The sequence below is a fragment of the Mytilus californianus genome, unplaced genomic scaffold (genome assembly GCF_021869535.1).
Source record: "Mytilus californianus isolate M0D057914Y unplaced genomic scaffold, xbMytCali1.0.p SCAF_15, whole genome shotgun sequence".
Classification (NCBI taxonomy): domain Eukaryota; kingdom Metazoa; phylum Mollusca; class Bivalvia; order Mytilida; family Mytilidae; genus Mytilus; species Mytilus californianus.
Genome location: NW_026262637.1, coordinates 26,038,997 through 26,051,877, shown reverse-complemented (window position 1 = coordinate 26,051,877; position 12,881 = coordinate 26,038,997).

Here is a 12,881-nt window from a genome sequence, read left to right as displayed (position 1 = left end):
CGCCTACCGTCTGTTGTTATGACAGAAAGGTATTTCACTTGACCTATATATTTCATCTTTGAGTACTGTAAAGTTTGAATGTTTTTGTATCAACCTACAGTCTGAATATATAAAAAAAATAATAGAACTTGAAGCGAGATGATGTATCGAATATTTTTCTTTTATACGTTTTCAAGACAGAATAGTCAACTCAAACACGTCTGAACCTAAAAAGGTGTACTCGACTTTCTCTTTTCGATGAAATTATTGCCAATTTTGGGGATTTTTTCCCAAAAAAACTGTCACCGAGGGCAGAAATGCAAATTGATGCTTTAAGAAGATAAATCTAATGTCTTTCTTTGGATTTTTTTTCGGCGGAATTTATGCTTTAATATGCACAAAAAAGATCCACGAGAATTTACACCTACCACAATCAGCTGTTTTGTGAAAATTTGTCTATAATTTAAAAGTTTACAAATATCTCGAAGCTTAATTCAATAATTTAAGTAAAAACACATACATAAGATGCATAAAATCTTAAATTAGGCACATTTATTAAACTTTTAAAGCCCATAGAAACAGATGTAAACTATTCGAATATACTAACTTTTCCTTTTTTACCTTCTCTAACAAAGAGTTCCATTTCTTTTGTTTAATTTCAACTGGGTTTCCGCCTGAATTAGTTCAGCTACAGTATTTCTCTTAGGGCGAAGCAGCTAGGTGCGTTCGACTCCGATCATAATTGACTGGGATTGCCAGTTTTCCTGCCGAAGGTCGGTAGTGCAACCGGGTACTCCGAGCTCTTCGGACATACTGACCGACACGATATAGCCGAAACTTCAAAGTGTTGAAAGTGACGTGAAACAGCAACTCTCAATCATTTGCAATTTTATAAGGACATAAATCTGAAAAATCAGGTCCTTATTGAGATATACTTTCCATGAAGGAGTTTCTTCTTTAGTTTTAATGCTCCCAAATATTTGATTTATTTTGGCTTCCTATTGTTTTGGTTCGAATGTACTTTATGACGATTATCCAGAAACACGACGTTTGGTAAACTGATATGGTATTGGTATCATATACATTTACTACTCTTTTATAGAATATCACATACAAATGTTCATCATTTTTGTGAGAGAGAAAAAGAACAAAGCTTTACCTGTAAAAATCTGCTCATCTTCTTCTGTATTCCACTGAAAATCATTGCACATAGCTAAATGTATGAAAATATTATTTTCAGTTAGTTTTTTACAACGCCTTTACACTAGATATGTCAGTCTCGTGCATTAAAATGCAACACCCGCATATATCGCATTTCGTACAGCAATTCTGATATACTGTTGGGAACCGAAACGCAGATATTTATTCGGCATGCTAAGTACAAATGGAAATCTATACTACAAAATGTAATATGCAATCATAACATCACGCAATCAGTTCATCCTACATGCAATAGATAACACAAGCATATAATGGATTTGATTTTAAAATAAAAAGTACACATTTTCGTTGAATATCCAGTTATACAGGTTAGAGAATGGAGACAACAAGGAAAATACCAAAAAGCGAAAGAAAAAAAAAAAAGAATATGATACCCCAAACAATAACAATTAACAACATCCGCAATCAAAATACATGTATACCACCCTTTGAAAAAGTATTAAAAACGAAAAGGGCAATAATAAGATTGCAACAATTAAAAAGCAAAACATAACTTCATAACATGCAAAGGACAAAAAGGAATAAGTTGAAATTGTGGTACTATATAGTACTAGTAAATGCAAATCGTTCCGTCCTTATTTTGTTGGTGGTCTCGTGACCATCTAATATAAAGATATTTACATAATATATATAGTTATTGTCCAACGTGTCATTATCGTGATATACGGACTGCCCACAGGACAGTGGTATTGACTAAGAAAGCGATAATGACTGAGCCGTATATAGGCGAGGTCATTATTGCTGTCGCAGTCAATACCACTGTCCTACGGGCAGTCCATGTATCAATATAATGACCAGTTTTTCAATAACTATTATGTTTATTTCATTGAGGAACCATGTTTTTAAAAATTCTCATTAATTCAAATTGTTCAAAGCAAACTCGAGTTATTGTACGATTTCTGAGGGAAGACCAGTCATAGTGATAACTATAAGTCACTGCTAATCATTTATTTGCAATTTTTCAGTACATGAATATAAAATAAAGTTTTCTATTATTTTAAAATTAACGATTCGTGTTGGCGTTTTATTAGAGGGACGTCACTTTAAACAGAGAAACCACGCCCCACCGGTCATTAATATGTTAAAGTCCGTTAACGACCAGTTTTCTGGTCCGTTTTTTTCTGTTAAAGAATTTATTACTGAAGAATAAAGAATGTCATGTGGTCCCTTGTAATCCAATAGAGAAGCTAATTCTAAACCGATATGAAATAATTCCTGTTATCCCATATTGCATATATCTAAGTGGCATTGTACTGGTCGAGAGAAAAAAACAATACAACTAAAACAACGATTTTTTAGTCAGAAAAATTGCTAGCCGTTGTCTTTTGTCATATCTTACTTGTTTATCATTTATGTGAAATTAATGGGTGCTGATAGTGGCAGCTGTTTGATTATCTTTGTGTTAATTATTTTTTTTAGTGTAAAAATAAGAAGATGTGATGCGGTATGATTGTTAATGAGACAATTATCCACAAGAGAACAAATGATGTGGATGTAACCAATAATATGTCACCGTACGGCCTTCAGCAATGAGCAAAACCCGTATTGTCAGTTATAAAAGGCCCCGACATGACATAATGTGAACCTAAACAATTCGAACGAGTAAAACAAACGGCTTGCTTTTTTATGACAAACCAATAAACAAAAAACTAATATGACAGACAGCAACCTAGACAGCCACTGAATTACAAGTTCATGGCTTGGGATAGTTACTTCAAAAATGTGGCGGGATTTAAAAAAAATACTTGGGATCGCCAAATCCTCCCCATAACCTGGGACAGAGGTGTAACTAGACTCGACTCATTAAGAGCTTGACATGTACAGGCACTTGTCTGTTGCTCTAAAAACCTATTTTTACCTCTAGATGTCTTTTGATTTTTTATGTCGATGGGTGCTGTCCCATTGTCGTAATCTCACAACTCTTAGAATGTACACATTCATACATTCGTGGTTGCAATTCGCAGTGTCAAACAATCTCTTTCTTCTCTCTTTCTCGCTCTCTATAACTGTAAATACATTTCTTCTTCTTCTTCCAAATACTGCCAACATTCAACATGATGAATATTCTGGAAAGTTGCGCATGATTAAAAACAGGTTAAAAACAAATTGCTCTGTTGATTTAGTTTGAGGTTTTGGTCACTTGAGACTTGAATATCTCAAGATACTTTGCTGTGGCGATATCTTGTGGTAGTTTGTTCGAAACCTTGACGGTTTACGAAGAAGGACCATTTCCTACAGTCTTTGGTGGCTGGCTGTAATAGGTAAGTATGGTGTCCTGTCCGGTTAGAGCTTCTTGTTGGTTTTTGTAGATATTTACTCTTGTCTATGGCTACAAGGTCGTTTGTTATTTTGTAACACATGATGAGTCGAGCTTCTTTTCGTCTTGTTTGTAAGCGTTTCCATCCTAATTCAGCGTATTCCATTTGCGGTCCTACTAATATTTTATAGGCATGCTCTTTGATGGATTTTGAGCTAATATGGAGGTTTCGATGTAAGAAAACAAGGCTTCGGCTGGCTTTTCCTGTGATGTTGTTAATGTGTTCTCCCCAATCTAGATCATTTGCAATGGTGCAGCCTAGGTATTTAGTCGATGTTTCATGCTCCAGAGTATGGCCGTGGAGTTTGTAGTCCCACTTGATTGGCTTTTTCTTTTTTGTGACTGTGAGGACGCTGGATAAAACGGGAAAAAGCTGACAAAAAATCTTTGGACTCTTTTTTTAATTCAGTTATGAAGATAGTTGATATACGTATACAACATTTTAAAGAACATTTTACTCTTAACAACAACCATAAAAATCATATTTCTCGTATCAAACATAAACTAAAAGAACTAGCCAAGGAATTTGTTTTTGTCCCGGCTGATAAAGCTGCTAATAATATCATTATAGTTTGACGTAAATTTTACATTGAGGTTCTGCAAAAGGAAATCACGAATCCACAACATTCCAACTGACTTCATTTTCAGAAAACGATATCTGTAACAAACATAAACTATTAGCTACTTCTTTACAAGCAGAACCAAATACAATGAAAGTCCCAACTATGTACTGGCTTCCGAAGCTACACAAATCACCTTACAAATATAGATTTATTTCGTCTTCAAGTCATTGTTCCACTACTAAATTGTCTATTCTACTTACTAGTACACTTGGTACAATCAAAAACCTGATAATAAATTGTTCAAATAAGGCCTTTGAAAATAGTGGAATTAACTACTTTTGGAGTGTCAAAAACTCGTTGGAAGTACTTGATAAATTGCATGCATATATTGGTGATTTTTAATCTGTTCATAGTTTTGATTTTTCTACCCTATATACCACTTTCCCTCATATTCTTATTAAGAAAAAATTCACACACCTAATTAAATGGGCATTTAAAAAGTCGGAATGCGAATACATATGTTCAAACTCTTTTAGGTCATTTTTTAGTAGCAACAAACAAAAGAGCTATGTCAATTGGACATGCTTTGATACTATATCTGCCCTTGAATTTTTACTTGATAACATTTTTGTTCGCTTTGGAGATTCCGTATATCGTCAAGTTATCGGAATTCCAATGGGGACTAACTGTGCACCACTTATTGCGGACCTGTTTTTGTATTGTTATGAGTTACAATCTATGACTAAAATCAGCAAAGACCCATCGAAACAACATCTGATACAAAAATTTAACAATACTTTTAGATATTTGGATGATATATTGGCTCTCAATAATGACGACTTCAGTATGTATACTAAAGAAATTTATCCTGTTGAACTTACTTTAAATAAAGCTAATGCTAACAATGACCACTGTCCTTTCCTCGATCTTGATATCTATATCATTACCGGGAAGCTTAATACAAAAATTTATGATAAAAGAGATGATTTTTCCTTTCCTATCGTTAATTATCCATTTTTAGATGGTGACGTTCCCTTGTCACCATCTTATGCATGGTGTTTATATATCTCAACTTGTACGATTCGCTCGTGTATGTAACAAAGTATTAGATTTTAGCGAGAGAAATTTATGTATTACTGAAAAATTATTACACCAGGGTTTTCGATATCATAAACTAGTCAAAACATTTACTAAATTTTATCATCGGTATAAGGACATCATTCGTAAATATAACTCAACATGCAGACGGGTATTTCACATCCAATCTTTTATGGTAATATTCTTTACAAAGCACAAAAATGTCAGTATTCACCTCAAAAGCTAACAAAACCTTTAAACAGACTTATTAAGAAGGGATATAGTTACGATACTGTTGTCAGGTCATTAAAGATTGCATATTTTGGCTTTAATATTGATTCACTTATAGGGTCTTTGCATCGGAATTAAACATATTTATTCTAAAAACAAGTTGTTGGCATGACACGGGTTATGTTCTTCTCATATATTTTATGATGGTACAATACTAAACCCCTATTAGGAGGGATTGTGCCTGATATTCATATGATGAAGACATAATCTTTCAATCAGTTTAATTGAGGTCTGGAGCTGGCATGTCAGTAACTGCTAGTAGTCTGTTGTTATCTATGTATTATTGTCATTTTGTTTATTTTCTTTTGTTTCCTATTCTGACATCGGACTCGGACTTCTCTTAAACTGAGTTTTACTGTGCGTACTGTTGTACGTTTGTTTTTTTCTACATTGGCTATACATTCTATAGGGGGAGGGTTGAGATCTCAAAAAACATGTTTAACCCCGCCGCATTTTTGCGCCTGTCCCAAGTCAGGAGACTCTGGCCTTTGTTAGTCTTGTATCATTTTTAATTTTAGTTTCTTGTGTATAATTTGGAGTTTAGTATGACGTCCATTATCACTGAACTAGTATACATATTTGTTTAGGGGCCAGCTGAAGGACGCCTCCGGGTGCGGGAGTTTCTCGCTGCATTGAAGACCCATTGGTGGCCTTCGGCTGTTGTCTGCTCTATGGTCGGGTTGTTGTCTCTTTGACACATTCCCCATTTCCATTCTCAATTTTACAGTAACCGTGAAACGACAGGGGTAAGGCCATTATTACACCAGTATTAAATAAAATGCTCCGCTAGACGCACCTTGATACGACCGCAGAGGTCGAACCCTGAACAGGAGGAAAGTATGGACACAACATTCAAGCTTGATACAGCTCTGAATTTTGATTGTGATTAAATATTTGACACAGCATAGGTTTCTGACACAGAATGAATGTGGTCTAAGAACTTAAAAAAAAATTAATTTACCTATTATGGTCCAATATCCAAAATCTAAATACATACACGGTTAGATTCAGCATATCGAAGAACCCCAAGAATTAAATTTTTCTTGAAATCAAACTAAGTCTTTAATTTTGGATCCTTTGGTCCTTAATGTAGACCAATTTGAAAACGGGACCAAAAATTAAGAATCTAAATTCACGGTTAGATTCAGCATATCAAAGAACCCCAATATTTCAATTTTTGATGAAATCAAACAATATCATTATTATTTGCTTTTATGTATAAATCAAAAATAACCAACTTAAAATGGAAATTTTAAAGAAAAAAAAAAGGAAAAAAAGGAACCCCCCACCCCCCAATTTTTTGAACCCCCTTATGATTCATCACCCCCAAACTCAATCCCAGCCTTCCCTTTGTGGTATGGTACCTTGCAGTACAATTTCAGAGAGATCCATACACTTGAACACAAGTTATTGTCTGGAAACTGTAAAAATGCTTGTTTTTTGGCCCCAAATTCCTAAACGTTTAGGGCAATTACCCCCAAACTCAAACCCAGCTTTCCCTTTGTGATATGGAACCTTGTAGTACAATTTCATAAAGATCCATACACTTACAAACAAGTTATTGTCCTGAAATAGAAAAATGCTTGTTTTTGCCTCTTTTTGGCCCCTAATTCCTAAAATTTTGAGGCAATTACCCCCTAACTCAATCCCAGCATTCCCTTTGTGGTATGGTACCTTGCAGTACAATTTCATAAAGATCCATACACTTGAACAGGAAATTAGAAAAATGCTTATTTTTGGCCCCTTTTTAGCCCCTTATTCCTAAACATTTTGGGCAAATACCCCCAAACTCAAACCTAGCTTTCCCTTTGTGATATGGAACCTTGTAGTACAATTTTAGAAAGATCTATACAATTACACACAAGTTATTGTCATGAAACTAGAAAAATGCTTGTTTTTTGCCCCTTTTTTGGTCCCTAATTCCTAAAATATTGAGGCAATTACCACCAAAATCAATCCCAGCATTCCCTTTGTGATATGGAACCTTGTGGTACAATGTCAGAGAGATCCATACACTAACACACAAGTTATTGTCTGGAAGTTACAAAAATGCTTATGTTTGGCCCCTGATTCCTTAACTGTTGGTGCCAAAATCAATCCCAACCTTCCTTTTGTGGTATTGAACCTTATAGTAAAATTTCATAGAGATCCATTCACTTAAACTAAAGTTATTGTCCGGAAACTAAATGCGTCTTCGGACGACGCAGACGACGACATGATAGCATTATACTACGCAAAAAATTTTTTGCGGTCGTATAAAAAGGGATCAAAATCTCAACAAGACTGAAACTAAAAGCCAATAAAAAAATAACTGTATTCGCAGTAAAAGCAATAAAATAAATAATTGCAAATAGAAAGTTTGTTGTGTTATATGCCACATCTCCTTATTTTCACATTTAAGCAAAACAATGTTAATTGTTATGCAATTCGGGACCCGACAGTAGAATGAATGAATATTCATTTCTTCTTCTTCTTCTTTCTGTAACTTCCTCATGTGGTTAGGAGCACATACATTGCTTGATTATTCACAATGGGCTTATATTACACGGTCGAAAATAGCTTAAATCACTTTGTTATTTTACAATATAAAACGCAATTGCATATTTAAAAGACGATGGACTTATGTTACACGGAAGATATTAAAAGTTATTCACTTTGTTACTTCGTTACTAATAGTCTAAAATCTAAAATGGCACTGATTCACTTTATGACGATAGTAAAACCGTGGTCTGACACTATTAAATATCTATACGTCTCTATATTCAATACATCAGCTACCACTTTGATATAACAATTGTCTGTATAGCTATTAATTTCCCTATATCAACGTATTCCTAAGTACATCTATATCTCAACTGTCCTCTATGTACTTCTCACTTCTAACTGATCTTTATACACACCACTATTTTGTACTCTGAAAAGTATTGTAAAGAAGTTCAACTCCATGTGATGAATGATAAATTTTATAATGATAGAGCATTGATCTGCGTTAACCTCTGTTGGTGTAATTTATCACACAATTCCAAGAAATTGATTCAACCTTAATCAAGAAATTACTGTCATTTGGAAGTGTAGAACCCACTAGTTTTCTGCAGTCAACAATTAATTGGCTTAATTAGTGTTTCCCTATTTTGAGAATTAGTTTTCCATTGATCAATCCCATTTTTATTGATTACAGCCTGTTTTAATGGGGCATAAAAAGTCCTTCGGACCTCTTCCAGAGATGGATATCTAGTTAGAAAATGTTGAAGGTTTTCTTCCTCAAGTTTGAATAGGGGGGCAAATTGGGTCTGTACTTCCTATATTATATTTAGCTTTAGTTGCTTGTAAGAGGTAGGTCCCAGTTAGTATTCTAGCTTTTGTTATGGCTTTCTTTGTATCCCCTGGAATTTCTGTTGCTGTTTTCCAGACTGGATGTATTTCCCCTATATTGATAGTGTCAGTACAGAGTCGGATCAGGGTTGATTTTTCTTTACTTAAAGATTTAAATTTATTGCTCCAAAATGTATTAATAGCATATCTGACGGTTTGTTTCCATTCTATTTTTGTTGGAAGAATTGCTAGAGGCTCTTCAATGCTTGGTAGGCTATATTGAAGCAAGACATTTTCTGTTCGGTGTAGAAAAGTTCCATTGCAAATTTCTAGTCGGTACTGGTGTAACAAAAGAGGGACGAAAGATACCAGAGGGACAGTCAAACTCATAGATCGAAAACAAACTGACAACGCCATGGCCAAAAATAAAAGGACAAATAGACAAATAATAGTACAGATGACACAACATAGAAAACTAAAGACTAAGCAACACGAACCCCACCAAAAACTGGGGGTGATCTCAGGTGCTCCGGAAGGGTAAGCAGATCCTGCTCCACATGTGGCACCCTTCGTGTTGCTTATGTTATTACAAGTCCGGTAAATAGTCTAATTCGGTAGGTCACATTCGTGAAAAGGGAAGGGTATTGTAGTTACGACATAAGGAACATATCCGATATCATCTGTGAAACGGTTATTCCATAAGGTCAACCAACTCGTGATGGCGTCCGTAAAATTTACGGAGGGATGATTTCGACTTCACCATTTGGAACTCTTTGTTTAATAGCTTCCTTGTGAGCAGCAATCCTCTATCAAGGAAATCATGATAGAAAATACAAGCCCGGGAATATCAACAAGATATCCCTTAGATTTTGATTATCTGACGCAAAGATTGAATGCAGAAGGCTTAATTGTCTTTTGTGAAGCTCGGCCTCTATAGGGAGGGCACCTAGTAGTGAGTATACTGCAACTGAAGCTGTTCTTGTGTGTAGGGCCTGGGTATTTTTTAAGAAGGATAAGAGGAAGTCACCCAAGGCGTTGATTTGGCCGGTGGTAAGAGGTAAAACTTCGAGACTGTACAGCAGGCGGGGTAATATTTAAATTCTATAAATATTATAGGAAATCCTTGGATTCAAGCCATGTACACCTGTTGACATCAGTGAATATGATGTTCTTCGGGCTAGACTAATGCGGTCTTTCACATTTATTATATTTTCATTTTTTGATGATCTTAAAATACCAAGATGTGAGGCCTTATCTGTCTCTGAAACGGACCTGTCCCCAAGAGACCAAGAACATATGGATGTTTTGCTGGAGTTTGTGGAATTTTAATTTTGTTTTATGAGAACGCTCTTTTCAGGGTGGATATTTAATATATTGGTGCTCTTTCGAATATGTATCTACTACGTTGAGCATGACTTGCATTTCTTCATCCGAGTTAGATAAGAGTAGGATATCATCTGAACACGTATGACATCCTGCATAATTAGTGCCTAGATGTAAACCAATATTTGAGTCTTCTAACTGTCTTAACAAAACCTTTAAACAGACTTATTAGAAGGGATATAGTTACGATACTGTTGTCAGGTCATTAAAGATTGCATATTTTGGCTTTAATATTGATTCACTTATAGGGTCTTTGCATCGGAATTAAACATATTTATTCTAAAACCAGTTGTTGGCATGACACGGGTTATGTTCTTCTCATATATTTTATGATGGTATAATACTAAACCCCTAACAGGAGGGATTGTGCCTGATATTCATATGATGAAGACATAATCTTTCAATCAGTTTAATTGAGGTCTGGAGCTGGCATGTCAGTAACTGCTAGTAGTCTGTTGTTATTTATGAATTATTGTCATTTTGTTTATTTTCTTTTGTTTCCTATTCTGACATCGGACTCGGACTTCTCTTAAACTGAGTTTTACTGTGCGTACTGTTGTACGTTTGTTTTTTCTACATTGGCTAGAGGTATAGGGGGAGAGTTGAGATCTCAAAAAACATGTTTAACCCCGCCGCATTTTTGCGCCTGTCCCAAGTCAGGAGCCTCTGGCCTTTGTTAGTCTTGTATCATTTTTAATATTAGTTTCTTGTGTATAATTTGGAGTTTAGTATGACGTCCATTATCACTGAACTAGTATACATATTTGTTTAGGGGCCAGCTGAAGGACGCCTCCGGGTGCGGGAGTTTCTCGCTGCATTGAAGACTCATTGGTGGCCTTCGGCTGTTGTCTGCTCTATGTTCGGGTTGTTGTCTCTTTGACACATTCCCCATTTCCATTCTCAATTTTATTCAATATATATTTTATAAAGATGGGTGGACAAGATACCACCTTGACGGACTCCCTGTTGTACTGGAAAGCTATTACTATGTTGGCCTTTCCAATTAACCCATGAAGTAAGGTCATTGTACATTTCGTATATAGTTTCCCAAATTTCAGGTGGAATGTCTTTTTGAAAGAGTTTATCAAGAAGGATGCTGTGGTTGACCACGTCAAAAGCTTTTTGAGTATCTAATGCTGTTAAGAAGAGAATTTCCTTCATCCTTTTTGCATTCATATGTGCCTCAGATATCAGTAGAGCAGCCACGGTGGGGGAGAAACCAGAGGTAAAACCAAACTGTTGCGATGATACATTTGAGATTGGATCTATATTTTTTTCCAGAAGTGCATGTTCAAATAGTTTTCCTGGAACAGAGGAAACTGTTATACCACGATAGCTATCCATTATTTTGCCGTCTTTTCCCTTTTTACAAACTGGTGTTATTATGCCAGATTTAAATTGTTCTGATTTTTTTTCTGCCAACTAATATTTGATTAAAAAGATTCTGAATATATGGAATGATTACTTCATCAGCTAATTTCAAATGCTCTGCAAATAGGCCATATTCATCTCCGGTTTTCCTGAATTAAGATTTTGAATAGATTGAATAATTTCTTCCTCTGTAAAATTAGTTTTAGTTTCAAGATTATTTTCTGAGAGTTCCTTAATTATATTGCAGCGGAACAGGCACATATGGAGATATTCCTCATTAAATTTTTGTCGTTTTTGGCGTGGCTAGATTTTTATAATATTCGGCCAGAACTTCTCTTTGTTCGTCTGGGCAAGTGATGTCTTTTTCTTCATGACGAATAACCTGAGTTACAGAATTTTTGTTATTGCCTAAATTTTTTTATACGTTGAAAGAAGGTTTTTGATGAAGGTTTCTGTTCTAATTGACTGTAAAAATTTTCCCTTTCCATGGCTCTTTCCTTCCGGATCATTTTCCTGGCATTATATTTAGCTTCCTTGAGTTGTTTGTAGGAATCACCTGAGCCTCTTTTTCGACCAGCAATATCCCAGATCCTATGTTTTTGTTTACTAATGTTTAGCAAATTTTTGTTTTCAGTTGAGACCTTCAGCTTTGGGCCATTCAGCTTTATGATCCTAGACGGTATAGCAATTTTTTTCTGCTTTTTTATACAGTATATTAAATTTACAACCAGTTCGGTAGAGGTTAAATTCGGTGATTGGTTTTCCTTAAGAATTTCTTTCTTTTAATTTTGCTTTTTACTTATTTAAGTCTGCCCTATCCCATTCAATTTTAAACTTTTTCCCTGAGATTGAACTTTTTTGAATGTTATTAGATTGTATTTTTGCTGCCAGAACGCCAAAAACTGGAACATGAGATGATAGATTGTTTCCAGAGGTATTTTCTTTGACAACTTTATCAGTTTATCTAGTATATCCAAATCTTGTGTCAGTATATAATCAATGTGAGATGATGATAACCCGCTGTGGAGGAAGAAAGTATCGTTATCCAAATGATTTCCTTTATCCATTTACCTTGAGTTTGGAATGTTCTTAGGAGTTTATCATGGAGGTTTTTCCTTGATGGTTTTAACGTTCCGTTCAGGTCACCACAGAGAATATGAGTCAGTTCTGAATATTTTTCGGTTATATGTGACACTATGTCTAGATGTTCTCTATAGCCTATTTGTGAATTTTGTCCAAAGGTTGGCATGTATGTGTTTATGAGACATACTGTATGGTTTTCTAGCTCTATCTTTATAGACATTACTCTTTAATTACCGTCTGGAAGTTTGTGAATAAATTTATTTAGAGAGGTAGGCCACATGCCG